This window comes from Heloderma suspectum, chromosome 8 (assembly GCF_057233095.1).
Source record: "Heloderma suspectum isolate Gila_16-S chromosome 8, 16-S_ref, whole genome shotgun sequence".
Taxonomy (NCBI): Eukaryota; Metazoa; Chordata; class Lepidosauria; order Squamata; family Helodermatidae; genus Heloderma; species Heloderma suspectum.
This window is the reverse complement of record NC_139465.1, coordinates 2,994,225-3,020,791: the sequence shown is the minus strand read 5'-3', so window position 1 is coordinate 3,020,791 and position 26,567 is coordinate 2,994,225. Positions and strand designations below refer to the sequence as shown.

At 43.6% G+C, this 26,567-nt stretch overlaps 1 protein-coding gene across 26 annotated transcripts in view; it reads right to left on the bottom strand.

Annotated features, from left to right (window-relative positions):
* The window catches only part of ANKRD11 (ankyrin repeat domain 11), a 262,296-nt gene that overhangs the window by 122,240 nt on the left and 113,489 nt on the right, over positions 1 to 26,567 (bottom strand). Inside the window, exon 1 of one of the 26 annotated variants that reach the window (XM_084812708.1) lies at positions 25,493 to 26,003. The exons of the other annotated variants lie outside the window; for them this stretch is intronic. The gene's annotated coding sequence lies outside the window, so the exon portion shown is untranslated. Of the gene's footprint in view, positions 1 to 25,492; positions 26,004 to 26,567 lie in introns of those variants that run through there. 26 annotated transcript variants of the gene reach the window in all.

Sequence of the window (26,567 nt, the reverse complement as noted above, 5' to 3'; positions counted from 1 at the left end):
TAAGCAGGCAATTTGGCTGTTCTTGCTTGCCACTGTTAAGTTTGTCGTTGACCTTCATGGTGATTAAACAGCAACAACGAGAGCTGGCTTTTTTTTTTCTTCCTTTTCTTTTTTTCTTCCTTTAAACTTGGGACATTTTTCACATAACTCCTCCTTACTGGGATGTGATTTATTTTCCTGTCTGCGAACTTGCTAGAGAGTAACTCACATTGATTTAGCTCCCAAGTATAAAGCCCAAGCCAGCAGTGCAGCAGCACTCAAGCGCTAAGTCCACCACACAGACACATTGATTTGCCTGCTCATCTACATTCCAACTGTTCTACTCCCATTGTATTAGGCCCTGTGAATGCTTGCACTGTGCAAGAGCAGAGGCTCCTGACGACAGGCAGCAGTCTTAAGTAAATGGGAGGCCTGTCTCTCTGAGAGCAGAAAATATCTAGGCACGAGTTTGCCAGCAGCCACAGCACCAGGAGCTACTCAGATTCTGGAGAAGCCTTTTTTGAAAGCTATGTAAAACAAGTTGCTGGGGGTGGGGGATCCCTCATGTGAATTAAATTCATCAACCCTTCCCAAAAACAAAGTCCCCAAACCATAGTCCTTCATGCAGAATATACAGCCCATACTCCTAAACTAAGAAAATAAACAAAATATAACACATGCACCCCTCCACTGCAGTCTCAGGCTGGCAGACTGAACCTCTCTGTACAACCAAATCACTCAAAACAAAGTAGGCCAGTGGAAAGCACTGTTCTTGGCCTGAGTTAAAATTCTTGCTCAGCCATGGGCAAAACGGGTAGCGATCTATAGAAGTGGAAAAAATAATGCAACCTGCCTCTTAAGAATGTAGGAATGTTGTGTTGAAAAGCACTGAATAAGTGGTAATGTTATGTGTTGGAACAGGCTCAAGATGAAGAGAAGCTCCACCATGAAGCTCACTGGGTGGCGTTGGACCCAAAACATACTCCATGTTTAAATGTACCACACAGAGCTGTTGAGAGGATATACTGGGATAACATCGTGTATGTTGCCCAGAGCTCCTTGGTGCAATATCCAAATGTGATAATTTCTTAATATATAGTTGAAGATAAACCAAGTGCTCTGTTACTTCTGCTTACATCTTCTTCCTGAATGTTACATACCCAAGCAACTCCAACACTCCAGCACAGAACATCTGCATGTCAATGATCTCCCCATCCTTTCAACCTTCCACCAAGAGGCCACAATCTTTGTTTTGTTCTGTGCCTTCAGGCCTCTTTGAGTGAAAGCCCTGTTTGGCAATCTCTATTCATGCTCTTCAAGCCATGGGAACATCTTTGTAGTGTGTGACAGGAGAAGTAGCAAAGGGGGGAGGGAAAGCGCACGTGTGCGTGCACACATGCACACACAGAAAGGGAGAGAGAGAAGTGTTAGGTAGTTTAGGAACAAGACTGGTAGGGCAGGGATGACATACTGCACTGACCTATTTTCTTCCCTTCACTCAGATCTCTGAGGTGATCTGCATTGATTAATAACACAGGAATTTAAACAATGGAAGAGCCCAGGTAGTCATAGTGATCTAAATTGAAACAAGGTACCTCCTTGAAGAAATACAGTCTGAGGCCAGACTTGAGATGAATACTGGAAAATGATCACATGCATGTTCAGTTATTGCTGAGCCCCCATGAAGTCGCCCAAGCATAGCTGTCAAAGCAGAATCAACATAACTTTATGAAACCTGGTTTATCCCAAAAGTGCCTCCAAAATCCACAGCTGCTGCTGGCACACTTTTTAACATGTTCAGTGTCCTTGGTACTAAAAGTAGGGAATGCACATTTTAAGTGAATGATCATTTAGTTTAAAAATTCACAAAGACTGTCCTGAACTCTGTGTAGCATACAAGACACCTGAGTAACAGCAGCTGAACATTACTAAGAGTGGGAACAGCAGTCAGGGAAGCCAGCAAAATCAGTTGCTCTGCAAGAGGTTTTTCCTTTGCAAAGCCAATTTTCCAACAGAGGGAATCTGATCTTCAATGCAATCCCACTCTTGCCCTCTTTAGACCAGCTCTGACACCCGATACTGCTCCATCTGCGTTTGCTTCATTCAAATTCCACCAGCTTCTTTCCTGCTAAAATAAGCAAGGACTGAAATACAATGTAGACTCTCTAGAGATTCCAGTGGTTCCCATTAGAAAGCTGTGCAGATTTTTGAGAATCAACGCCATTTGATAGCCCAACAGGCTCTAAAGCTCTCATTATTTAGAGTTAGCCCATTTTTGACTACCTGCAAATAAACCTGACTTTTTGGAGGGACCCTTGTGGACAGACAGCGTGCCAAGTCGAGACTTAAAGTAAATGCCAAGAGGTGGGATAAGTTTAAATAGGAGGAAAATAGCATCTGCCCTGAATGTCTACCATGTTGAGTAAACAAGCATCCAAGGGACTTATTTTGTATAGCAAACCCACTCACTTAGAATTTCTTAAAAATGCAGCAAAGATATTCTCAAATACCTTAATTGAAGATGCAAATCTAGCCACTTGGGTTCCAAGAAGAATTGCTTAATAATGAATGGGAACACACAAATCAGGTCATCAGCAAGGACTATATATTTAATTCTGGCAAATAAGATGTTGTGCGGACTGTGACCACATGAATGAGGTGAGTATCAAAGTAGCACACTGTCAGGCGGTCGCCCCTGCCACCTTCTGAAATCCTCAGGTAGCCAGAATCAACACGCAGACAATAGGGCTCTTTTCCAAGGCTTTATTCCCATTCAACCTAATGATGCTTACAGATGCTAATAGCTTGATCCTAGGAGTGAAACTTAAGACGGCTGCCTACTCAGGGGTTCTAACCTTAGGAATCAGTTGATCTCCATTTGGAGGGGAAGGCGGGAAACCTCTGTACTTATGGGCTAGGAGGAGAGAGTCCACCCTTTTCCCGTGGGGCATCGAGGTGCCGCTGTTGCCGTCGCGCCAAGTGGGCTGAACGCCTCCTCTCAGTGCCCGCCATCTCCCACTTGACGCTGAGCCGGCACCTAGCATCCAGAAACTGCTGTTGCGCCTCCTTCTCCCTGCCAGGGTCACTATCACTCTCAGGAATGTGTACCGGGAGGGGCTCTCCCCCTGGCAGCTCCTCTGACCAGCGGGCGGGTTCCTCTCCCGCGGTTTCTATCTCTTCCTCAGAATCAGAACTGCTTTGGGGCTCTCTGGGCTCCGATCCAACTCTGACACACACGACCTGAAGATTCCAGTGTTCCTCCTCCTGCTAGTCCTGCTCACATCAACCAGTAAGACAGGATATGTGGTGCATTTTAAGTTTAACTGAGTTGTGGTAGCCAGTCTTTCCTGCATTGGGGGGGGGGTGTTGCAGAGTCTGCAGAGTCAGCCAGCAGAACCTGTTTCCTGCTTGCACACCCACTTATCAGCTCAGACCAGTAGCCCCATCTGCCTGTTGAATTGAATTCAAGCTGCTTCCCGATGTGCCAAGCAGCAAACAGGACCAGTCTCCACCAATATATTCCTGCTACTTCTCTCCCCACTTTCTCCTTCTCATTTTCCTCTTAATGTATTCCTTGCTTGTGCACCTTTTAACCCCCTCCCCTTTACTGTTCACTTCCTCTTTCCTTCAATTTAGTTATTCACATGCCATTCTTTTGCCTCCCTTCCCTCTTAATGTTGGATTTCTCTCCACTTCCATATTTCCTTTTCCCTCTCCTTTTCCTTTCATTATTTTATGCTTCTAGTCACAATCTTTCTTTCCTTTCCCCTTCTTTTACTCTGCCTTTCATTCTCTGAGACTACCTCTCTGATTTCTGCTGCGATGTATGGCCAGCCTACATACATTTGGAATAATTTGTGTGTGCTTACTAATGTTGACAGCATTCTGCACATGCTTTGGTGTGAATAACCACCCAGTTCCCACTAGATCCATTTGGCTGTTCTTTCCCCCCAATGCCCCAAAGGTGAGGTATCCTTTGTCCCCTACTTGGCTTCCTCTACAATGCTCCTTTCCAACAATGCTGGAAGGTTATTTAAAGGGTATATTTTCACTTTCCTTAGATATGGGGGGGGGGGATTTCCATATAGAGGCCCTACTTTTTAATTCTGGAAGAGAAACAAATGTGGGAAACGCATTTGTTTACATGCATCTGTATAACTACTTCTGGTATTCTGAGTGGTAATCTTGATCCTGAGTAGGGGTAGGGCCTGATCCAGGGTGTGTGTGCATAAGAGGGCATGACTGAGAATGAAAGAGTCAGGACAGCAGTGACCAGAGACAATGGCTTGCTGCTAAGTGTACAACAAACAAAGCAGTTCCAGCTTTATACTGAAAAGTGACTACAAGTGAAGGTAGATGAAAATCTCCATACAGAATGCTGCTATCCAGAAAAGTACAAACTCCATATACATCTGTTACGGAAAACAAAATCCCTTTATGTTTGAAAAAAATAATCTCTTCTTAAATGAGCTAATGATTACTCAAGTCTTGAAGGAAATATTCTTTTATTTTGCATACACCAAGAGGGAGGGTTGCCTATAGTGCTGTCAAAGAGTAATTTGTTTGCCAAAGCTCAGTGGAGGCTGTGGGTTGGGTTTATTGTATTTCACGGCTTCCTTGTTATGAATAAAAGCCATTCTCTTGCTTTACTAAAAAGTCTGGAGGGTGCACGTTAATAGAATCTCAGCTGTGGTGTAAAAAAGCAATTGGATACAGTTCCATATTTTTAAAGGGAGGGTGGTGAAAGATAAATTGCTTTCATTCCAGCCAGAAAAGGAACAGACTTGCAGAACACAGAACAGGATTTCTTTAAAAGAACAAAACATGACACGCCAGAATTCACAAGCCCAAGCAGCAAAATGATCGGATATGCAAGGATTCAGGTGAAGCTGATTTTAAGTTCAGTGCTTGCAGTAGAGGAAGTCCTTGTGATGAATCAAAAAGCTACTGGAGATATGGATAAGCTTAGCAGCATGTGTAGTGACCACATATACTTTCTTTAGAGAGGGTAAAATGGAAACGTTAAAATGATGCCCACTGTTAAGGCACATGGTACCCACGAAATCTTTCATGAGCCATGGTAGCAAGCTGCTCTGAGTTCAAATCCTGACATTCATAGCATGTGCTTCACTTTGCTTCAGTAGTCTAGCTGCAAAATGATTCTATGATTTTGAACCCCAGAGCACTATATAAATGGGGTTAATAGTATGCTGAGTGCTCTGAAGCAGTTTCATGACACAGGAACAGCATTCTGCTAAGCTATTCAAGTTAAGGCTATGATAAAATTCTGACAGGCAAGCAGGCAGAAAAAAACCCTGCAACTCTGGAAAGGTTTGTTACCACCACAATTATCACTCAAGACGAAGGCATTTAACTGAAAATGGGGAACATTCCTTTATGGTTATTAACTGTTTGGGCTGATAGCACATTGATAGGAGAACAGGCCCTATACCGAGGAGCTTCTCAGCCTTTCAACAGGCCTGCGTAGGTGCTGAATTCTGCAGCTAATCACCTTAGCAACAACAAGCTCTAAACATATGTGCAGTGACATCAGCTGATTTTTGAAAGCTGTAAATAGAGGATAATAGCATGGGGGGGGGGAGTCTGGATTCAAGCCAAGCCCTAAAAACCCACACTATTAAAATACTGTCAGTAATTCAATGTATGCAAACTTGTTTGTGCACTCCTCTTCCCCCAAATCTTTGGAACTGTTAGGTGTATAATTACAGAATAAAGTCGTTTGCTTGGTGCCCTTGTGAAAATTAAATATGGTTTAAAAATAGCCAGCTGGCTACCAAGTAAAAGAAGGCCCAGAGCTTCAAACAAATAAATAAAAATGAAGGAGAGGGAAATAAGACTAAGCCAATTGTTTGTTTTATCCATGAGGCGCAAATCCTCACCCCCTCTCCAGTTGGTACTTAATGTTTCTGGTCAGAGCTGTAGAAATACTTCACATTCCTAGCCATCACCTATTTGAAGCTAACACCATCGTTTTAGCCAATAGGCCTGCATAAAGTGTTCATTTCTCTAGGGTCCAAGGAGACCAATGCTGGTGATTTTTCTACCTCTGTCCCTAATTCTAGAAACCTTTTCTCTGTGATGAAGGTTCCTAGTAACAAATATACTATGCATCTTTCAGTATAATGACCAATACTTATTTGTGCCCATTATGAGGGAAGAGGGAGCCGCTGCCAATCTCAACTCATGGGAGAATGGAGGGCAAAATTCAATGTCAGCAATAAGGTCATTGGGAACAAGCAGGAAGCCAGGTTGACAAGCAGGAGACTGAAAGACTTTCAGTTCCTATTTGAGCATTACCTCATGTTTGGTACCTCATTAAGACCTTATACTATTTAGACAGCCTCCCACTCAGCAGCCACCAGAGCACAACAGGAAGACAATATTCTTTTGTTTTTTTATTCATTTCATTCTGACCTATATTTTGGAGATTTTTCTTAAAAATGTGGCTAGGCCAGATAAATAAGACTCTGCTTTGCTTCTTTCTTCTTTGCATTAAGTGGCTGAGGGGTAGAGTAAGATGGTAAGGGGGAATGGGGAGAGAAGGGGCGTAATAGAATTTTCAAATATAAAAACAATCTTAAGCAGCAGCATTTATGCTACTCAGTGGGACTTGAAAGCAACATTTGCTGTGCAAAATGACAGTCTGCATACTAAATAGGTGCAGGAGGCAGTGCTGCTCTAGCACAAGAAGTCACCCACATACATCCTCGCACCACCTGACATTTAACTAGGGATATCAGAAAATTCCGCCACAGATCTCGGTGAGGCCGAATGCCAGTGCATTTGGCCCCCCAAAATCCGTGGCAGAATGAAGCCCCCTGCCCCGCAAAATGGGCCTGGAACGGAGCACCTACCTGCTGCCATCTGCACTGCATTGCGAATGGCGGCCGCAGACGCGGCTGCCATTCGCTTCTTCCATATAGCCGTGATAGGCTACGTAAATACTTACGTAGCCTATCACAACTAATGCAGGGACGCCATTTGCATACCTGCAGAAGCCGTGATAGGCTACGTAAGTACTTACGTAGCCTATCACGGCAAAACTAAGGGAACGCAAATGGTGGCAGCTATGGCGGCCACCATTTGCGTTCCCTTTTTTATGCCATGTGATAGGCTACGTAAATATTTACGTAACCTATTACGACAAAAGAGAGGGGCGCAAATGGCGTAGTGGCCGCCATTTGCGTTCCCCCCCCCCTTTTTTGGCCGTAATAGGCTACATAAATATTTACGTAGCCTATCATGGCAAAATACAGGGACTCAAATGGCGGCAGCTACGGCAGCCGCCATTTGCATCCCTGTGCAGGCTGCCCAGCGGCCGGATGTCTGGCTGTGGGCGGCCCCAGCCAGCGGCTCCACGGAATCTCCGCAGAGCAGAGCTGGCCAGAGAGAATTTCGGGGGGAGGGACGGAGCGCCTCCCCCCCACCGCGAATGTCACCCTTTGAAAAGGTAAGTAACTTTCGCACATCCCTACATTTAACCCACAGGAGTATTTGGATTCCTCTTTGCACCATGATCTAGGAGGATACCACAGTAGATGCATTTTAACTCTTGGTTAATAATCTAGTTCAAAAAAATCCATGCATAATCATTTCCTTTATCAAGCAAACCTGGTATCCCATGAAAATGACTGAAAAAGAAAGTGTACAGAGATTGTACACTATTCTTGGTTACACTTAAGAAAGAAATCAGAAAAACCAACCATGTCATTTGCCACATAATCCTGTGATAGTAACAACAGCACCGAGGAGACCTCACTAACTTTGTGTGGTCTCCTCCTATGACTCAGCAGGCGCAATACCTAGCAAGATCAGGATCTGAGAATGCAGAACACTTGGGTACAAAAAAAATCACAGTATTATCATGGCACAGAATCACTGAAAAATGTTTGTCAATACCTTTCCAAAACCAGCAATGCAATCTGATTGAAGCACCCTGTAACCTGAAGACACTACATGGCACTTTAAGGTAACCTTGTAAAGGCCACCACAGGTGGTGTAGCAGCAAATGCATGTGCCATGTGTACACATGTTGGGAGGATCTGGGGCCAATCCTAGTTCTCCAGTACATATAACAGACATGTTTGGAAATGTATTTGTTGAATGTATACATTATATTTTTGCTACTGCTTAGGTAGAAGGCTAGAAACTTGAGGTGAATCCACCTGAATGCAGGTTAGAGCCCATTTTGAGGCCTATGCTATGGCAGCGATGGCAGCACAGTTGTTCTTTGCCTCCACTGCATCAGCATTGTGTTGTCTGATGGAGTTGTTTTGAGAGGTGAGGGGGTTGTTATATTCTAAATTCCCTTGGCAACCTGCTGTGATGAGTGTGCAAAATATTTTTCTGAAAAAGTTGCTCACATCTGCTCCAACATGCTCGATGCTGAGAGCAGTTCTGGGATAATGACTGAGGATCCCACCACTTTTCTGGTTTTGAGGGATGAGCTTCATTTTAATCTGCCTGAAGATGTGGACAAGTTGCCTGGAGGGATGAAGCCACCACTTGTTAGACCCATGCCCACCCAGACTGGTAAGAGCTGCCAGAAGGGGTCTGGCCATTTGGGTGATGGAGACTATAAATGTTTCTTTGAAGGGGGGCTATGTAAAAGAAGCTGTTGTAAAATCATTCTTGAAGAAATCATCATTGGATTGCACCGCCCTAGATCCTACCACCTACCCCAAATTACTGATCCTTACAAAGGAACTCCAGTTCTGCCTATAGTTAGCTGCCTTTTGCCCAGCATTTTAATTTGTCTGCATGATATACATGCTTAACTATTCTGGCTAAAATAACCTGCACTGTATGAAGATTTAAGATGTCACATCAAGAGTTGTTTATGGAAAAGGAGAAGAAGGAGGGCTATCACCAAAGCTTAGCACTGGGATAATGAGCAGAATCAGGATTTTGGAAAAATATTTAAGTATGTCGATTATTTCAGAAGGGTTTTTTTAAGCTATAAGGGAATGACTTGCAACAGAATGCAGACAGGAGAAACAGGCAAATGCTGTCCAGCAACTGACTAATGGGCACCTTTGGAATCTTTTACAGGCAGAATAAATGCTGTGAAGATAGCTGCATAACTTAGTTACATCCATTCAGGTACCAAAAAACTCTTCCGTGATTAGATGAATTCACATTATCCTCCATATAACTCTCATCATGCAATAATATATACCCAGCATAAATTAGGACAACCCTTGAGATGCCTGCATTAACACTGTCCTGTAACTATGGAACACAATAGTAGACTGGGTAGTTGGAAGGGTTCAGTTGCCTGTCTCTGTACTCAACCCTTCTCCATTTTGGTTAATTACATCTAGACACAGGGGATTGACTGGGTGGGTCAAGTAAGTGAGTAATACCTCCAGGAAAGAGGGAGTGGTCCCAGCTGCCTTGGCAATGGCGGCTGTGCAGCTCTCCTTAAGAAACCCTCTCTAGATCCATAAGGACAGCAATTATTATGCAATCCTAAATATCCACCTCTTGGTTACGGTACTCAAGCTGGTGGCAGTAGTTCAACTCCAAACACTCCTCGATAAAACAGATTAACTGGACTAGGGGTAGGCAACCTTGTGCCCTCCAAATGTTTTGGACTACAACTCCCAGAAGCTCCAGCGAGCATGGCCAATTGTCAGGGATTCTGGGAGTTGTATTCCAAAATATCAAGGGAACCAGGCTGCCTACGCCTGATCTAGAACCATTTCAATCTGGTTTCAAACGTGGTTTTGGCACTGACACAGACTTGTTTACCCCAATGGGTGATCTCTGTCGAGAGAGACACAGGGGGGCATGACCCTGTTGATTCTCCTTGATCTCTCAGTGGTTTTTGATACCATCAGCCATAGTGTCCTTATGGGCCATCTCTGTGGATTGGGAGTGGGAGGCACAACGATATGGTAGTTTTGCTCCTGCCTGCAGGGTTGTTTAGAGAAGGTAGAATGGTGAGGGTGCTCAGCCCTGAGGTATTTGAGTTATGGGGGCTCCCAGGATTCCATCTTATCCCCCATGCTCTTTAACAACTTTACGAAGCTACAAGACATGGTGATCTGGGGATCTGGAGTGAGGTTCCATCAGTATACTGATGACACTCAACTCTATTTCTCTTTGTTATCTGAGTCAGGTGAAGCTGGGAAGGTGCCAAACTGATGCCTGGATACTGTAACGGGCTGGAAATGAATCCTGACAAGGAGGCGGCACTGTGGGTCGATGGTTCTTGGGCCCAGGGAATTGAACGCGTTTTGGAGGATGCTGCACTCCCCCTGAAAGAGCGGTTTTGCAATTTGGGGATAGTCTTCCATCCGTCTTATTTACTAGAAGCCCAAGTGGCCTCAGTGGCACAGAGCACCTTTCACTAGCTTTGGCTGGCTCACCATCTGCAGCTGTTTCTGAACAAGGATAGTCTAGTTATGGTGATCCATGCTCTGGTAACCTCCCAACAGAAGTACTGTGATGTGTTATACTTGGAGCTGCTCTTGAAGATGACCCAGCAGCTTCAAAGAATGAGAACATGGCCACCAGAATTTTGACTGGTACAACTAAGGTTTATGCATACTGCACCAGTCTTAAAAACTGCATTAGCTACCTGTTCATTAAAGACCCAAATCAAGGTGCCAATATTTACCTTTAAAGCCCATGGGACCCAAATACCAGAGGGAACACCTCTTCTTATATCAACCTGCCCATGCATTAAGATCTGTTGCCAAGGTCCTGCTCCATGTAACTATTTTATCAGAGGTATGCTGAGGAGACTAGCTTCTCAACAGTGGTGCCCTGACTGTGGTTAGCTCTCCCAAAAGAGGCCCATCGGGCACCCAGGTTGCCATCTTTTAAGTGCTGGCACAAACATATTTTTATTCATCCAGGAGTATTAAACCGCTGTGAATTTGAGTTTAAGGACTTGATCTGTATTTTATCATTATTAATTGTAGTATAATTGACTGTACAGTGCCCTGAAATCCTAATAGGGCTTTATTTGGAAGGGCTGTTCCAAATAATGTTTACGAATACAACCCCTTTTCCTTCTACAGAGGTTGAGCAAGAATTCCCTTCCAATGAGCTGGCAAGGGAGTGGGTTCAGATAATGTGCACTCAACTCATGATATTTTGAAGTATTCATCTTAATGTGAACATATCAGCAGTAGAACAAACAGTAATAACTATAGTTAGACTATAGTCTATAAAACAGAGATATGGATATGGCTAACACCTGCTAAATGTATCTTCTGCCACCCAACCCAACCCAATAATTTTAGGTAGCTATCATTCCATAACCAAAATCATCTCCAGTTTAAGCTGCTAATTGTAAGAAGCCACAACTGCCCTTGGGAAACTATCTGTTCAGAACAGAGAACATGCATCACCAAATCAGATTTGGGCAGGTTGCATTCTGTCTTGTCTTTGGTTCAGGACTCTGCAGGGATGATCCCCTGCTGTTGCCATCAACTTAACTCCATTCCTTCAGAACCTTTTGCTGTGACAGGAAGAAAAATGTAGCATGTATATCACCTGCCCTGCATCTGACATGTTAGCAAAACAGTGAACCTCAACAGTGCAGCTGCCCCAGTTCTAGCATCTCAATGATGCATACTTAAATATGTAGATGTGAAACAAAGGGGAAACTGCAGGTCTCCAAAATGCTAGTCAATACTCTTAGGGGAGATACTGCAAACAAAATGAAAAAATCTCAGATAAACATTAAGAGAATTAACCAAAAAATTAAATTAAAAATTATGAGTCTTTCAGCATTAAGTGATGGACAACAGCTAACAGAAATCTTGCATCCTTTTACACCACTCTCAAAATGTATTAAATTAAGGAACAGAGTGACAGCTGGGCAGGAGGCTGGGAACAATGAAGATAAAGTTAGCTTTCAGTGATGTGACCCTCTCTAGGCTGTGTGCCAGAAGACTATAAATAATTGATAGGAGCAACCACCCTAGCCAACACACTAATGTAAAGAGTGGCTCTTACAGCAACTGGAGTACGAACGCCCATTACATCATTACTTCTCTCTACTTTGTGCTCTCCTTATCTGCAATGTAATTTTACTGCTTTTAAATAATAAATTACCCGGGACTTGAAATACCCCTATGCCCACTCAAGTGTCTAGCAGGGTGTGCAACTAAAAAAATGAATTTTACATATGGTAAAATAAATTTTGCATTAAGCTTTACAAAAGAGTCCTTGCTGCAATAGAAGCTGAAGCCACACTGCCTTTTTAAAAATATCAATAACCATTTTATCAATACAGGCCTTTTCAAACAGAAGCTTGAATTCTAACTCTTAGCAAGTTGCTTGGTATTTGATATAACAATACTGGCACAAATTCAGATCATGTAAGAAGAAACAGTTAAAAAAATCAAGCCTGTAGTAGGGTTTTGGGGGGTTTTTTGCTAAGAGGATAAATAAATCTCTACGAACAGATTATGTGTTGCTGCATAAGTAATATTTCATTTACTTACAGAGAAGTATGGAAAAGATATTACTGTGACCCAACATGCTATGCCACCTTCCTGAATCTGCAGGCAGACTGCTTTGTAGCAGCAGCCCTCAGCTTTCAATAAAAGCTGACAATGCAATCAACAATGCTGGTCAATTCCTGTGGCACTATGGAGTCTTCTGAGAAAGAAGAGGCAAACTAATTGTTTTGCTAGGCGAAGTACTGTATATGCAGGAGTTATGCAGTTCTTTTGTGAGAATGTGACTCCAAAATAAAAAGGTAGCAACAATCGAAACAGATCCCACTAGTTTGGAAAGTGGGGGAAGAGGCAATGATGAGCAGCCAAGAAGCCACAATAGAGACAAAGCCCTTCTTACTGCAAGCCACCAAGCAGCTCTGTTGAAAGGACAGATAGGATACATTTAAACAAGACACCTACTAGCACAGCCTTCCCAGCATTCCTGTTCATTGACTATGCTGGCTGGAACTGATGGGAATTGAAGTCCAAAATATCTGGAGGGCATCAGGTTGAAGAAAGCTGTACTAGCATCCAGTTGGTGCAAAGAGGAGAATCCAGGTATGGCACTGCCGGCAACATCAGCAAGTGCACAGCGGAGATGCGGAAATGGACCTCATGGCTGGCAACAGCATTTCACATTTACATTTTAACCACTTAAAGGCAGTTATTACTTTAATCCAAGAGGCTTATCCCAGCTCTGTTGGTGCATCCATCCCTGACAATGGGAGAGTACACGGGGAAAGTCTTTGCCTAAAACGGTTTAAGTGCTTGCACTGCTTTTAGGTTAATGATCTCTGGCTGGTACTTACACATTTGTTCATGGGCTGAAGCACAATTTCATGCCTGGAACAGAATTTAGAATTAGAGAATCATAGAGTTGGAAGGGGCCATTTAGGGCATTGAGTCTAACCCCCTGCTCAGTGCAGGAATCCAGTTTATACCATAGAATCAGAGTTTGAATTTTGAATGTGTAATGAGTTTGAATGAGTGGTGGGGTATTTTCAGCTCTCTCAGTGATCTGTTACATTCCCTTACCATTTTCACCATATAACATTTTTAGCATCTCAAAGGGGGCAATCTGGATTTTTCTTCTAGTTTATGAGGCATGCACCAGCCTCATAAAGGATAATCTAATAATTTCCACACACAAAAAGGCATGACAATCAAGTCATAAGCCCACTTCCCTCCAATGCTGTATTTTCCAAACATAGCACCCCAAAAGATAAACCACAGAATAGCTTCTTCAGACATCAGTCTGGCAAGAGGTAACTGTATCTGAAGAAAGTTATAATGTCCTTAGTGGAATTTGAATCAGTCATTTGTAAAGCACTTTCAACCCAACATTCCTAACACGAAGTGCAAATAGCCAGTCAGTTGTACCCATGACTGAGCAAGAATTAGAACCAAAGCCAAGCCCATTTTATCCAATGGGCTATTGGAGGTACCAACAGTTTGAATAATGGGAACATTTTAAATTCAGAACTGAAATAATATATTTGATTGTACTTAAGTGGCTCTGCAGTTACAGTTCTCTTACTACTTGGTTATGCTGAACGTGGTGTTTTATATTGCTTACTAAGTTCTCCTTAGTTGTACCACTGAAGAGAAGCCACAGTTATATATATGAGAGAGCGTGCACACATGTAACCAGGTCATTCACTACATATGTAGTAAGAACCTGTTCTTTGACAAGGAATTACTAAAATGCCACAACATGAGTACCATTGTGCAGGGATGCATATGCTGATTCTTGAACCAAGGAAAGGCAAGTTCACAACAAGCATCCTGCACAGTTAATTGGAAATTATGGCCTTTCATTATGTACAGCACAGGCCCCAAAGCCAACCAATAGCTTGACTTAGGGAAGACAAATTTAATAGCTAAGTCAGTGTTTATACATTAATGTGAATCAAGCAAATGAAAGATACAGTCCAGTAATTAACCTTCAATTAATGGAAAACTGAAATGCTTAACTTTAACAAATATTAAACATGAAGGCAACACCTCTGGTCAAAGACAAAACCTGAGCTGCACAAGCATAGAAAGAAGGTTTCTATGCGCAAGCATAGAAAGAAGGTTTCAAACCCCACAGCAGGCAGGCACTGGAGAACAGTAAACAAAAATTAAAAATAGGGTATAGTCATTCAGGACTGGAAGCAATATATTATTTAGTGCATTTCTTTCAATACTTTAACTGGAAAGCAAAAAACCTTTGCTCAGGGTCAAGTAGCAGTGTCTCTGGGCCAAACCAGATGTGAAGGGGCAGGCCTGATGGCTCTTCAGGTGGCTTCTTAGTTGATGTTTGGGGAGGGGGCAGTGGAAGATCTAATTTTTACACCAAAAGAGGCATGCAGGTGAGGGGAGTGGAAGTCTCCCCAGGCCCCATCAGTTCAGTTCTACCCAGCTTGGCTCATTTCCGGTGTCATGGCTGGGCTGGGATCAAAGTACCCAAATGGACAGGGCCAGAAGAGGTAAGGCGGGGGGGAGTTTCAGATCCCCTCATCTTAAAAGCAGATCCCACCCTCTGCCTCCTGCTTTAAACACACATGAACAGGGCATCCATGTGAACAAACATGGCTACCCTAACACCGCTATCTGGTTCTTTTCCTGATCACATACCTTTAAGCCAGCCCTTGCATCACCCCAATTAGCTTTCCTGTAACTGGGAAATATCAGCTTACTAGTATTGCTAGCTGGCCTCCTGCTGCAAAACACTACTTTGGCTAGTGCAAGGAAATGTTATCTAGTGACTCAAGCAAACTGCAGTGGTTCTCACAGACAACCCATTTGAATTCAATATTTGCTGGTCTTTTAATTTTTGCTCAAGATTTAAAAAAATATACTGTTGTGTTCAAAGCCTGACTTTCTTGTAGTCTTATATGTAAGGCAGGGGTCTACAAATATGGCTGTCCCAGCCAACACTGGTAGTTGCAAGCCCACCCCTGTCAAGCCCTCTTGCCTTTTCCTCAGGAAAGGCTGTGTGGGTGGGTGTGCAGTGGCAGTGGCAACCAATGATCCTCACCCAACATTTCTAGAGGTGTGTGTGTTTGTTCTGATTTGGGTCTGCGTAGCCAAGTTATTTCAGCACTTTGGCTACTAACTGCCAAACAATCCCAAAGCTTCCAGTCAACTTTGGAACAGGGGAGGGACAGGGACTGCCAGACACCTGCCGAGACGATCACTGCCCATCTTATGGGGTTTCAAGTTTGTCAATTATTTCAATGTAATATTGAACATATGGTATCTTTACTGAAATGTTGCATTTTTTCTTAATGGAATTTGTTTTGTAACAAATAGGTTTTTAAAAAATGTAATGTTGTATTTTGATAATTTGATGTTTACTGTGAGCCATTTTGGGCACAGTTCGCTGTGGGAAAGCACCATATAAATAAACAAAAATTGGGAGGAAGGCCTGCTGCTCATCACACTTGCTAGAGGGCAGTGTCACACTCACCATGGTGAGTGGATTTGTTGATGCCTCATGAAAAAAATATGCCCCCATACTTTTTGTTGGATAACTTCCCTTATGTAAAATCTATGTCCTTATTTCTGAGATACGGCTATCACTACGGAATCATACCATATGCTTTAAAAAAAACATTCTCCCTATACTTTGGCAGCCTTTAAGAAAATCTTCAGTTTCCTTTGTGAACTGTTGGTTTAAAAATACTACTACTAATAATTGACAATTGTGTCTCACAAGCAAAGAACTATGCTTCTGGCTGCAACCGAAGGGCCCCCTTCCCAAATCCAAGCCTGAGGAGGCAACAGACCTTTCCCTCCCCAACATTCCAAGTTACATACAGCTTAGCTACCTCCAGTGGGATGCCTGTGAGGTAAACGCCATGCCCCAGGTTTTACCTGCTAGATACAAACTTTAAGAATGTCCAGTTATTAACATGCCTTGGGCTATGTGTGTACCAAGTTTCAGCTTTCTTTGCTAGCTTAGAAGTACCTTAACCACCAAAGTCCCCTGACTGAGGGAGAGCTGCATGCATGTCACATTTTGAGGTATTTATAATAACTGGGCAACATGGTCTTCAATGCCTATATACTAATTCCCAGAGTATGGGAAATAAACAGAACGAACTTGAACTCTTACTACAGGAGGGAAATTATGACTTCATAGGTGTAACTGAAACTTGGTGGGATGACTCCCATGACTGGAATATAGCAATTGAACGGTATAACTTGTTCAAAAAGAACAGAAAAGGAGGTGGAGAAGCACTATATGTTAAAAATACACATCTCTGCACAGAAATACAGGAGGATGAGCTTGGTAGCACCATCGAGAGCATCTGGGTTAAAATAAATGGAGCAAAGAATAAAAGGAACATGATGGTCGGCGTCTACTACCGGCCACCCAATCAAGGAGAAGATGAGGATGAGACATTTGAAAAGCGAACTGCCAATGTTTCAAGGAAGCGTGATGTAGTAGTAACGGGGGACTTCAATTTCCCTGATATCTGTAGGAAGACAAATTATGCAAAACATGGCCCCTCAAGTCCTGACTTTGTCAAGGGCTCCTTGGAGGCCTCTCTCAGTCTACTCCAGTAGCCAAGTCCAGACACAAAGGGATTATTTTCAAAGCTTTATTCCTCTTTTACAACTTAGCAACTCTACTGTTAGCAAATAGATATGAGTAGCAGAGTACCTATGCCCTAAGTTGGAACAGTTGGTCCCCGTTTGAAAGGGAATCACTGGCAGACCCCTGAACTTAAGGGCTAGGGAGAGTCCCTCCCATTTTCCCTTGGATCCTCTGGGCGCAACCGGTGTTTGCGCGCCAACCGGGCATTACGCCTCCTTTCCGCGCCCTTCATTTGGCGCCGCTCTCTGCGTCAGTGTCGCGCGTCCATCAAATCTGCTTCCCATGCTTTGTCACTCACAGGACTGCTATCTAAGCTAGGAATGCCAGTGGGAGGAATCTCCGTCAGCTGTTGGCCCTGGGAAAGAGGAGCGCGCTCCTCTCCCAGGAGCGACTCCTCTTCCTCAGAATCAGAACTACTCTGGGATTCTATGGGCTCAGTGTCCACCCTGACAGACTTGTGTTGCTGATAACTTCCTCCTACAGAAAGTAGAGGAAGGAACTAGAGGATCAGCTATCCTTGACTTGATCCTAACCAACAGAGATGACGTAGCGGATAAAGTAGCAGTTAGGGAACTCTGGGGGAAAGTGACCATGTTATACTTGAGTTCTTGGTTCTAAGGGAAGCAAAAGCCGAGTGTAGCCAAACGTGTACCCTGGATTTTAGGAAAGCTGATTTTAATAAACTCAGAACAATGATCAGAAAGGTCCCATGGCAAGTGAGAACTAATGAGAAAAGGAGTCCAAGATGGGTGGGAGTTTTTTAAAAAGGAAATTCTAAAGACACAATTACAAACACTTCCAACAAGAAGAAAAGGTGGAAGACCACAGAAGAAGCCAATGTGGCTTCAAAAAAAGCTTAGAGATGACCTGAAAACAAAAAAAAAACAACACATACAGGAAGTGGAAGGAAGGCCAGGCTACAAATGAGGAGTACAGGCAGGGAGCACAGAATTGCAAGGATGGCGTCAGGAAGGCTAAAGCTGAGAACGAGTTGAGGTTAGCGGGGGATGCTAAAAGCAACAAAAGACTTTCTTCAGATACATGCATAATAGACAGAGGAAAGGAATGGTGGTTCAACTATTAAATAAGGATGGCAAAATGATAACAGATGACAAGAAAAAGGCCGAAGTGCTCAATTCCTACTTTGGCTCAGTCTTCTCCCGAAAGAGGGTCTGTGACCCCCTGGCAAAGGCGAAGTACAAGCTGAAGGGGCAGGATTGCAGCTTGAGATCGATAGGCACATGGCCAAGGAGCACCTAATTACTTTGAATGAGTTCAAATCTCCAGGGCCAGATGAACTGCACCCGAGAGTAATAAAGGAACTGGCAGAAGAACTCTCAGAACCGCTGTCTATTATCTTTGAGAAATCATGGGATGGGTGAAGTGCCAGGTGACTGGAGGAGGGCTAATGTTGTCCCTACCTTCAAAAAGCGCAAAAAGGAGGAACCTGGGAATTACAGACCAGTCAGTCTGACATCAATCCCTGGGAAAATTCTAGAGCAGATTATAAAGCAATCGGTCTGTAAGCACCTTGAAAACAATGCAGTGATTACTTGAAGACAACATGGATTGGTCAAGAACAAGTCCTGCCAGACAAAGCTGATCTCATTTTTTGATCAGGTAACCACCATTGTGGACCGTGGGAATGCTGTGGACATCGTATACCTCGACTTCAGCAGAGCTTTTGACAAAGTGCCCCATGATATCCTGATGAGCAAACTAGCTCAAAGTGGGCTAGATGAAACAACAATCAGGTGGATCCACAGTTGGCTACAGAATCGGACTCAAAAAGTGCTTAACAATGGGATCTTCTCAAACTGGGGAGAGGTAATTAGCAGTGTACCACAGGGCTCAGTCCTGGCTTGAGTGCTCTTCAACATTTGTATTAATGACTTGGAGGAGGAGGTGCAGGGAATGTTGATCAATCTGCAGATGACACAAAATTGGGCGGGAAAGAGAATACCATGGAAGACAGAAACAGAACTCAACGTGATCTTGATAGGCTGGAGTTCTGGGCAGAAAACAACAGAAAGGAATTTGACAGGGATAAATGCCAAATTCAGCACTTTGGAAGAAGAAACCAAATGCACACTTACAAGGTGGGCGATACTTGGCTCAACAATACTACTAGCCCTATGGGGAGAGACTGAAAGAACTGGGCATGACCTAGCCTTGAAAGAACAGGGCATGAACTAGCCTTGAGAAGAGAAGACTGAAGGGAGACAGGATAGCGCTCTTCAAGTACTTGAAAGGTTGTCACAGAGAGGAAGGCCAGGATTTCTTCTTGATCATCCTAGAGGACACGGAATAATGGGTGCAAGTAACAGGTAGCCAGATTCCAGCTGAACATCAGGAAAAACGTCCTGACTGTTAAAGCAATATAATAATGGAACCAATGACTTGGAGGAGGAGGTGCAGGGAATGTTTATCCAATCTGCAGATGACACAAAATTGGGTGGGATAGCTAATACCCTGGGAGACAGAAATAGAACTCAAAGTGATCTTGATAGGCTGGAGTGCTGGGCAGAAAACAACACAATGACATTTACTGGGGATAAATGCCAAGTTCTGCACCTAGGAAAAAGAAACCAAATGCACACTTACAAGATGGGGGATACGTGGCTCAACAATACTACAAGCGAGAAAAATCTTGGAATTGTTGTCGATCACAAGCTGAATATAAGCCAACAATATGATGTGGCTGCAAAAAAGGCAAATGCTATTTTGGGCTGCATTCATAGAAGTATAGCTTCCAAGTCACGTGAAGTACTAGTTCCCCTCCACTCAGCACTGCTTAGGCCGCATCTGGAGTACTGTGTCCAGTTCTGGGCGCCACACTTGAAGAAGAATGCAGACAAACTGGAGAGGGTTCAGAGGAGGGCAACGAAGATGGTCTCAGGGGACAGGCAACAAAGCCCTATGAGGAGAGACAGAAAGAACTGGGCATGTTTAGCCTTGAGAAGAGAAGACTGAGGGGAGATAGGATAGCGCTCTTCAAGGACTTGAAAGGTTGTCACAGAGAGGAAGGCCAGGATCTCTTCTCCATCATCCCAGAGTGCAGAACATGGAATAATGGGCTCAAGTTATAGGAAGCCAGTTTCCAGGTGAACATTAGGAAAAACATCCTGACTGTTAGAGCAATACAACAATGGAACCAATGACCTAGGGAGGTAGTGGGCTCTCCCACACTGGAGGCATTCAAGATAAAGCTGGACAGCCATCTGTCAGGGATGCTCTGACTTGGATTCCTACATTGAGCAGGGGGTTGGACTCGACGGTCTTATAGGCCCCTCCCCTCCCCACCCTACTATTCTATGATTCTATGGGCACCAAATGCTAGGGCACTAGATCATCAGGAGATAATCTTAACAATTAAGAACGTAAGAAGAGCCCTGCTGGATCAGACCAAGGGTCCATCTAGTCCAGCATTCTGATCACACAGTGTCGAACCAGCTGTTGACCAGGAACCCACAAGCAGGGCATGAGCGCAACAGCACCCTCTCACCATGTTCCCCAGCACCTGGTGTACATAAGCTCACTACCTCTGGTACTGGAGGTAGCCACTGATAGCCTTTTCCCCCAAGAATTTGTCCAACCCTGTTTTAAAGCCATCTAAATTAGTAACCATCACTACATCCTGTGGTAGCGAGTTCCATAGTTTAACTATGCGCTGTGTGAAGAAGTCCTTCCTTTTATCTGTCCTGAAACAATCAGCTTCACAGGATGACCCCGGGTTCTAGTATTTTGAGAGAGGGAGAAAAATGTCTCCCTAAATGTCACAATCTCCACACCATGCATAATTTTGTAGACCTCTATCATGTCTCCCCTTAGCCTCCTTTTTTCCAAGCTAAACAATCCCAGCTGTTGTGACCTTCTCTTATAGGGGAAATGCTCCAGCCCCTTGATCATTTTAGTTGCCCTTTTCTGGTGTGTGTGTGTGTGTGTGTGTGTTTGTGTGTGCGCGCGCGTATGCATGTATATGTATTTTTATGTGTGCGCTCACAGGCTCTGAAGATTCAAGCATTGTGACCTAATAAACTTCTCAGCAATCATATGCTTTGTAATGAATGCTTTACTCTCTCCTCCTCGCCCCAACACCATTTTACCACAATAAAACCTCACTTGTGCATCATATCCATTGTGAAAGATGACACCATACTTGCCACTGCCATTTCAATTAAAAAGGAAGCCAATAATACCTGCCTACAGTGTAGGTTACAAATTTCCAAACTTCTGCATTCTTGCCATTCTGTAATTAACACTTCTCTGACCCTCTCCGTGCTCACAGTCCTTTGTATGGGAACAGTAATCACTGGAAAATTTGAACTGTGAAGATTCACAGGTACTATTTTCAAAAATTCTCTATATAAAGATCAAAGAAAGTAAAGGTTAATAATTTGAGGATGTAGAAGATGCTCAAACCTTGCAAACTACCCCCCAACCCTACCCTGAATTCTGCATAGTAGCAATCTGCTTTTAACTGCAAGACATCCTGAAAAGTAACAAAAGCTGTGCAAATAGTGCACTTCCTGACTTTTAAAGTCCCAGGAAACTGTTGTGCGAAGTATATCAGCACAGAAATATTCTTTTGACTATACAAAATTGCCAACCAGAATAACTGAAGGCAGATTGCAGCTCACAGAATTCTGGTCTTGATAGCTGAATGATGGAAATTATTTTAAAAGGTTTGAGTAAACTAATGTATCCAGACTTGGTCATATTTAGAACAGACCCATTTAAGTCAATGGGACTTGAATTAATCATTACTAACTTAAGTCTCATTGATTTCAGTAGCTCTACTCCACATATAACTAAGTCTGGCTCCTCCAACCCATGGTTTTTCACCTGTAAGGTAGGCAGAACACTTTGGTAAAAAAAAATCCCCTTCAGTAAAAAGGGAGAGTGCATTTCCAATGGAATCTGAATCCTCTCATCTCTACCCTGTCTCAGGAGGCTGAACATTTTTGCAAGGAAAGCAAGCAAACCCAGGTAAGTAGGGCAATCTGACTAGGTTAATAGTATAAAAGTGATGGTTTCCTCAAAAGGGAAGGACCTACGCAACTAAGCAGAGAGAGCAGAAAGCAATGGTGGAAACAGCCTAATGATCACATAGACCAGAGTTGGGAAACTTGTCTTCCTGCCCCCAGATGTTTTGGCCTACAACTCGCATCATCCCTCATCACTGGCTATGCTGGCTAGGGTCGATGGAAGCTGTAGGCCAAAACATCTGGAGGATCACAAGGTGCCCACCCCTGACCTACACAGAACATAATTTTGTAATTCTTGGGTTGTAAACCAAAAGCCTCATATTTGTTAACAAATATTACTCATAACCCATTCCTATACTTAGAAACATGTCACCACTGATACTTCCAGATATAAAAAAGCGCCTCAAGGACAAGGTCATGGCCTAACCAGCCAATTGGTCAAGTAAGCCTTAAGCATACCAACGTCTGTCAAATACAGGTAATATCTAGCCAGGCTTTGCAAAGCTTTGTGTTCAGACAGCCCAGTTTTACTATAAAAGAGAGTAATCAAAGCAGATTTAAAAGAAATAATCCACACATTGCCAAGCAGCTTTGCAGAAGCAAGCAGTAATTTGTTTTTCCCTTGGGGAGAAGGAAGCAGGCATAAAGAAATTAAGCATCCAATACAAGACTGTAGTCAGCCAGTAGCTCAGCTGGAATCAGAACCCAGCTACCCAATTCCAAGCTGTCAGTCTTTAGACATGATTCTTTGCCTTGCTTTTGCATTTCTATTAACCCTACTTTCCAAGCATCTGAGAGGAAGTGTCAGTAGATGTGTTCCACCATGTCACAATCACTCACAGGCAGTTATCCCCAATGCCTTTTAACCAGTTCTCATGTTGTATACCTCCATTCTTGGAAGCCCAATCACTGGCTGGTGCCCTAGAAGTATCATTTGGAAAATGAAAGCTTTTGTGGGAGCTATTCAGCAGTGCTGGTCACAATCCTTTATAACGTCAGGAAGTAGCTAATGGATATAGGGGAGTGAACTCCAACAGCAGTTTTCTGACTTGTCAGTTCCTGTCTCCTTCAACATTTTCATATCTTGCCCTGCCAACTGAATGATTCTTCCATCACCAACACATGCATGGCTATACCCGCCCTCTCTAATGCATAAAGAAATCAAGGCTGTGCAGAGAAACCAAGGCAACCTGGAACAGGTACTCTTCCTCAACAAACTTCCCACTTAGACATGCCTTACGCTGTCACTGATATGGCACACATGGCAAAACTGCAAAACTCCTGACCAACACCTTCAATAACTGGATGCAGCCAGTGTGGTAAAACATGCGAAGATTTGTACACAATAGCTTCTGAATAAAGTATTTAAGAGATGTGTAGATGCTGGTTGAGCCAGTTCAGCCTCTTGAGTTGTTAGGCAGCTTACTCTCATATTTAAAATGGAAAATATTTTCCAGTTGCCTCACCAGGAGATTTCACAAACCTGGCATGCATTGCCTGTGTCTGCCTCTGACCTGAAACAAAGTATGGAAAATTTTAGACCCAAGGGAAAGTATTTCAGAGTAATATAAGCAATAAAAATAGGATTGCAAAAATGGAACAGTTTTGTGACCCTAATTCACATGTTGTTACAACAAATGAGATCCATGTTGCTAGTATGAATAAGAAAGGACACAGCAATGTTGGCATCCAAAAGGCAGACCATGTAAGTACAGACAGATGCAGGACAGAAGACAGATAGGCAGCTACATATGGTATATGTGAGAGAGGGATACTCTGATTCATGTCGTTTGGGGCGGGGCTTTATTTAAAGTCCCATCCCCTCATCTCAAAGTAAATAAACATCCAAAGCAACAGCCTAGGCAGAAATCACTTCCTGTGCCAGGGCTCTTAAATAGGACAAATGATATTGACGAACGGAACCCAAGTACAAAAGCTAATTTGATATAGATTTAATTACCCAATTTCCTTGAGAGTTTTGTTCCCGCCACCCCATCCCCTCTAATATCTTATGCAGGAATGTAATGCCAGTACAAGTTTAGCCGACTGCATGTGATTTCCTGGTTCCAGGCTTACACTGATATTATAGAATCCTAAAAGTTTCCCTAGTTGGGAATTCTTACGTCTTCAGAACTGTATCAAAATGGTAAGAAAACTGCAGAAATATTTCAACCAGATGGTCTAAACTGGTCAAGAAATGCTTTCATCCCAAACAGCAAGCTTCCTTTAAACTGGCTGGCTAGCTCCCTCAGTCGCTCTCCCCGCCCCACCCCAAAGGCAACCCACTGAATCCCAGACTGTAGCCAAATTCTTGAGGGGGGGCCGCTGGCTACCTGCCCATGCCTTTCCTGCCAGCAAGAGGAGCTGGCAGCCATGGTGTCTCCTGCATAAAGCAGACATTTTCATGAACATGCAGGCTACAGCATGTAAGGAATCCCATAGGATAAGGCCTAAGGAAATTTAAGGACCAGGTGAGGTCAATGTAAATTGGCAAAGTGTAGATCTTTCTTGTGGTCCCCACAGCAGACCTGCAGGAAAGGGATGTGTGGGGTAGGTTTGACTATATAACTCGGTGTTTTATTCTGCTCCAGATCAAACATGCTGTTACAAGTGCAATCTGCCCTCACATGTGTTGCTCTGACACATAATCTTGGCTTGTCCCTGGAGAGAGGCACAGAGCTTTCGCAAGCTATACATACAAAGGGAAGAAATGAGTAGCACAGCTTTGGCTGCCCTGGCCTGTATTATGCATACATTATTCATACTCCCCAAACACAAGAACCATTGAAAGGTGCGGGGAGCTTTCCTCTTTATTCAGATCCGTAGATGGCTACCACAGGGCACTCTTAATGGCACCAACACTAGTGGTGTGATTTGACTGGATCAGCAAGTACTGAGAAACTACTCCTGGGTCTTTCCTCACTCCTTAACACTCTAAGACACAAGGCTTCAGTGCAACCCATAATGAAAATAGTCAAAGAACGTTATCTGGTTGTTTTTCAGCAAACTATACACAAAGCAGCAGAGATTTCAGCATTTGAAATTAACACAGCAACTGAGCCAGCTGCTCCTCATGCCCTCTCTCCAGCAGACAAAGGAGGATCAAGTTCCTCTGAATTTTCAATACAATTATGAAATACTCAAAGCTCAAGGGATGAAATAATACTGAAAGAACACCCACCACCACCCCACACTCCCTGTTCCCAGCCCACCAATGGAAGATAAGCAAGGCACTGGGCTGGCAGGAGAGACAGAAGAGCTCTCTCAGCCAGTCTGCTTGTTGTGCACAGAGGAGATGCTCCATAGCAATGTTTACGTGAGTAGGGAATGGAGAAAAAAAAAGTTTGGTAACCAAGAAAACAACAGTTGCATGACACAGCCCCCCCCCCATGCATGCTTCACTGCACTTATCTCAGAAAACTGTTGCTGCCAAACAGATATGAAACACCTCTCACCAAGGAGATAGTGGATGTTCAGGCTTTCAGAAATGTACGTAAATAAAAGCATTGCAGATACTCCTGTTTAATTTCCCCATCTAATTCATGGGTTGTTGTTCAGTCGTTCAGTCGTGTCCGACTCTTCGTGACCCCATGGACCATAGCACGCCAGGCCTTCCTGTCCTGCGCTCTCTCCCGGAGCGTGCTCAAGTTCATATTCATTGCATCCGTGATGCTATCTAGCCATCTCATCCTCTGCCGTCCCCTTCTCCTTTGGCCTTCAGTCTTTCCCAGCATCAGGGTCTTTTCCAGAGAGTTTTCTCTTCGCATTAGGTGGCCAAAATATTGGAGCTTCAGCTTCAGTATCTGTCCTTCCAATGAGCACTCAGGGTTGATTTCCTTTAGGATGGACTGATTTGACCTCCTTGCAGTCCAGGGGACTCATAAGAGTCTTCTCCAGCACCACAGTTCGAAAGCATCAATTCTTCGGCGCTCAGCCTTCCTTATAGTCCAGCTCTCACAGCCATACATTACTACTGGGAAAACCATAGCTTTGATTAGACGGACCTTTGTCGGCAAGGTGATGTCTCTGCTTCTTACTATGCTGTCTAGGTTGGCCATAGCTTTCCTCCCAAGGAGCAAGCGTCTTTTAATTTCATGGCTACAGTCACCGTCTGCGGTGATCTTGGAGCCCAAGAAAGTAAAATCTGTCACTGCTTCCATTTCTTCCCCTTCTATGTGCCAGGAAGTGATGGGGCCAGATGCCATGATCTTCGTTTTTTTAATGTTGAGTTTCAAACCAGCTTTTGCACTCTCCTCTTTCACCCTCAACAAGAGGCTCTTTAGATCCTCTTCGTTTTCTGCCATTAGGGTGGTATCGTCTGCATATCGGAGGTTGTTGATAATTCTCCCAGCAATCTTAATTCCGACCTCTGATTCATCCAACCCGGCATTTCTCATGATGTACTCTGCATATAAGTTAAATAAGCAGGGTGACAATATGCAGCTTTGTCGTACTCCTTTCCCAATTTTGAACCAATCGGTTGTTCCATGTCTGGTTCTTACTGTTGCTTCTTGACCCTCGTACAGGTTT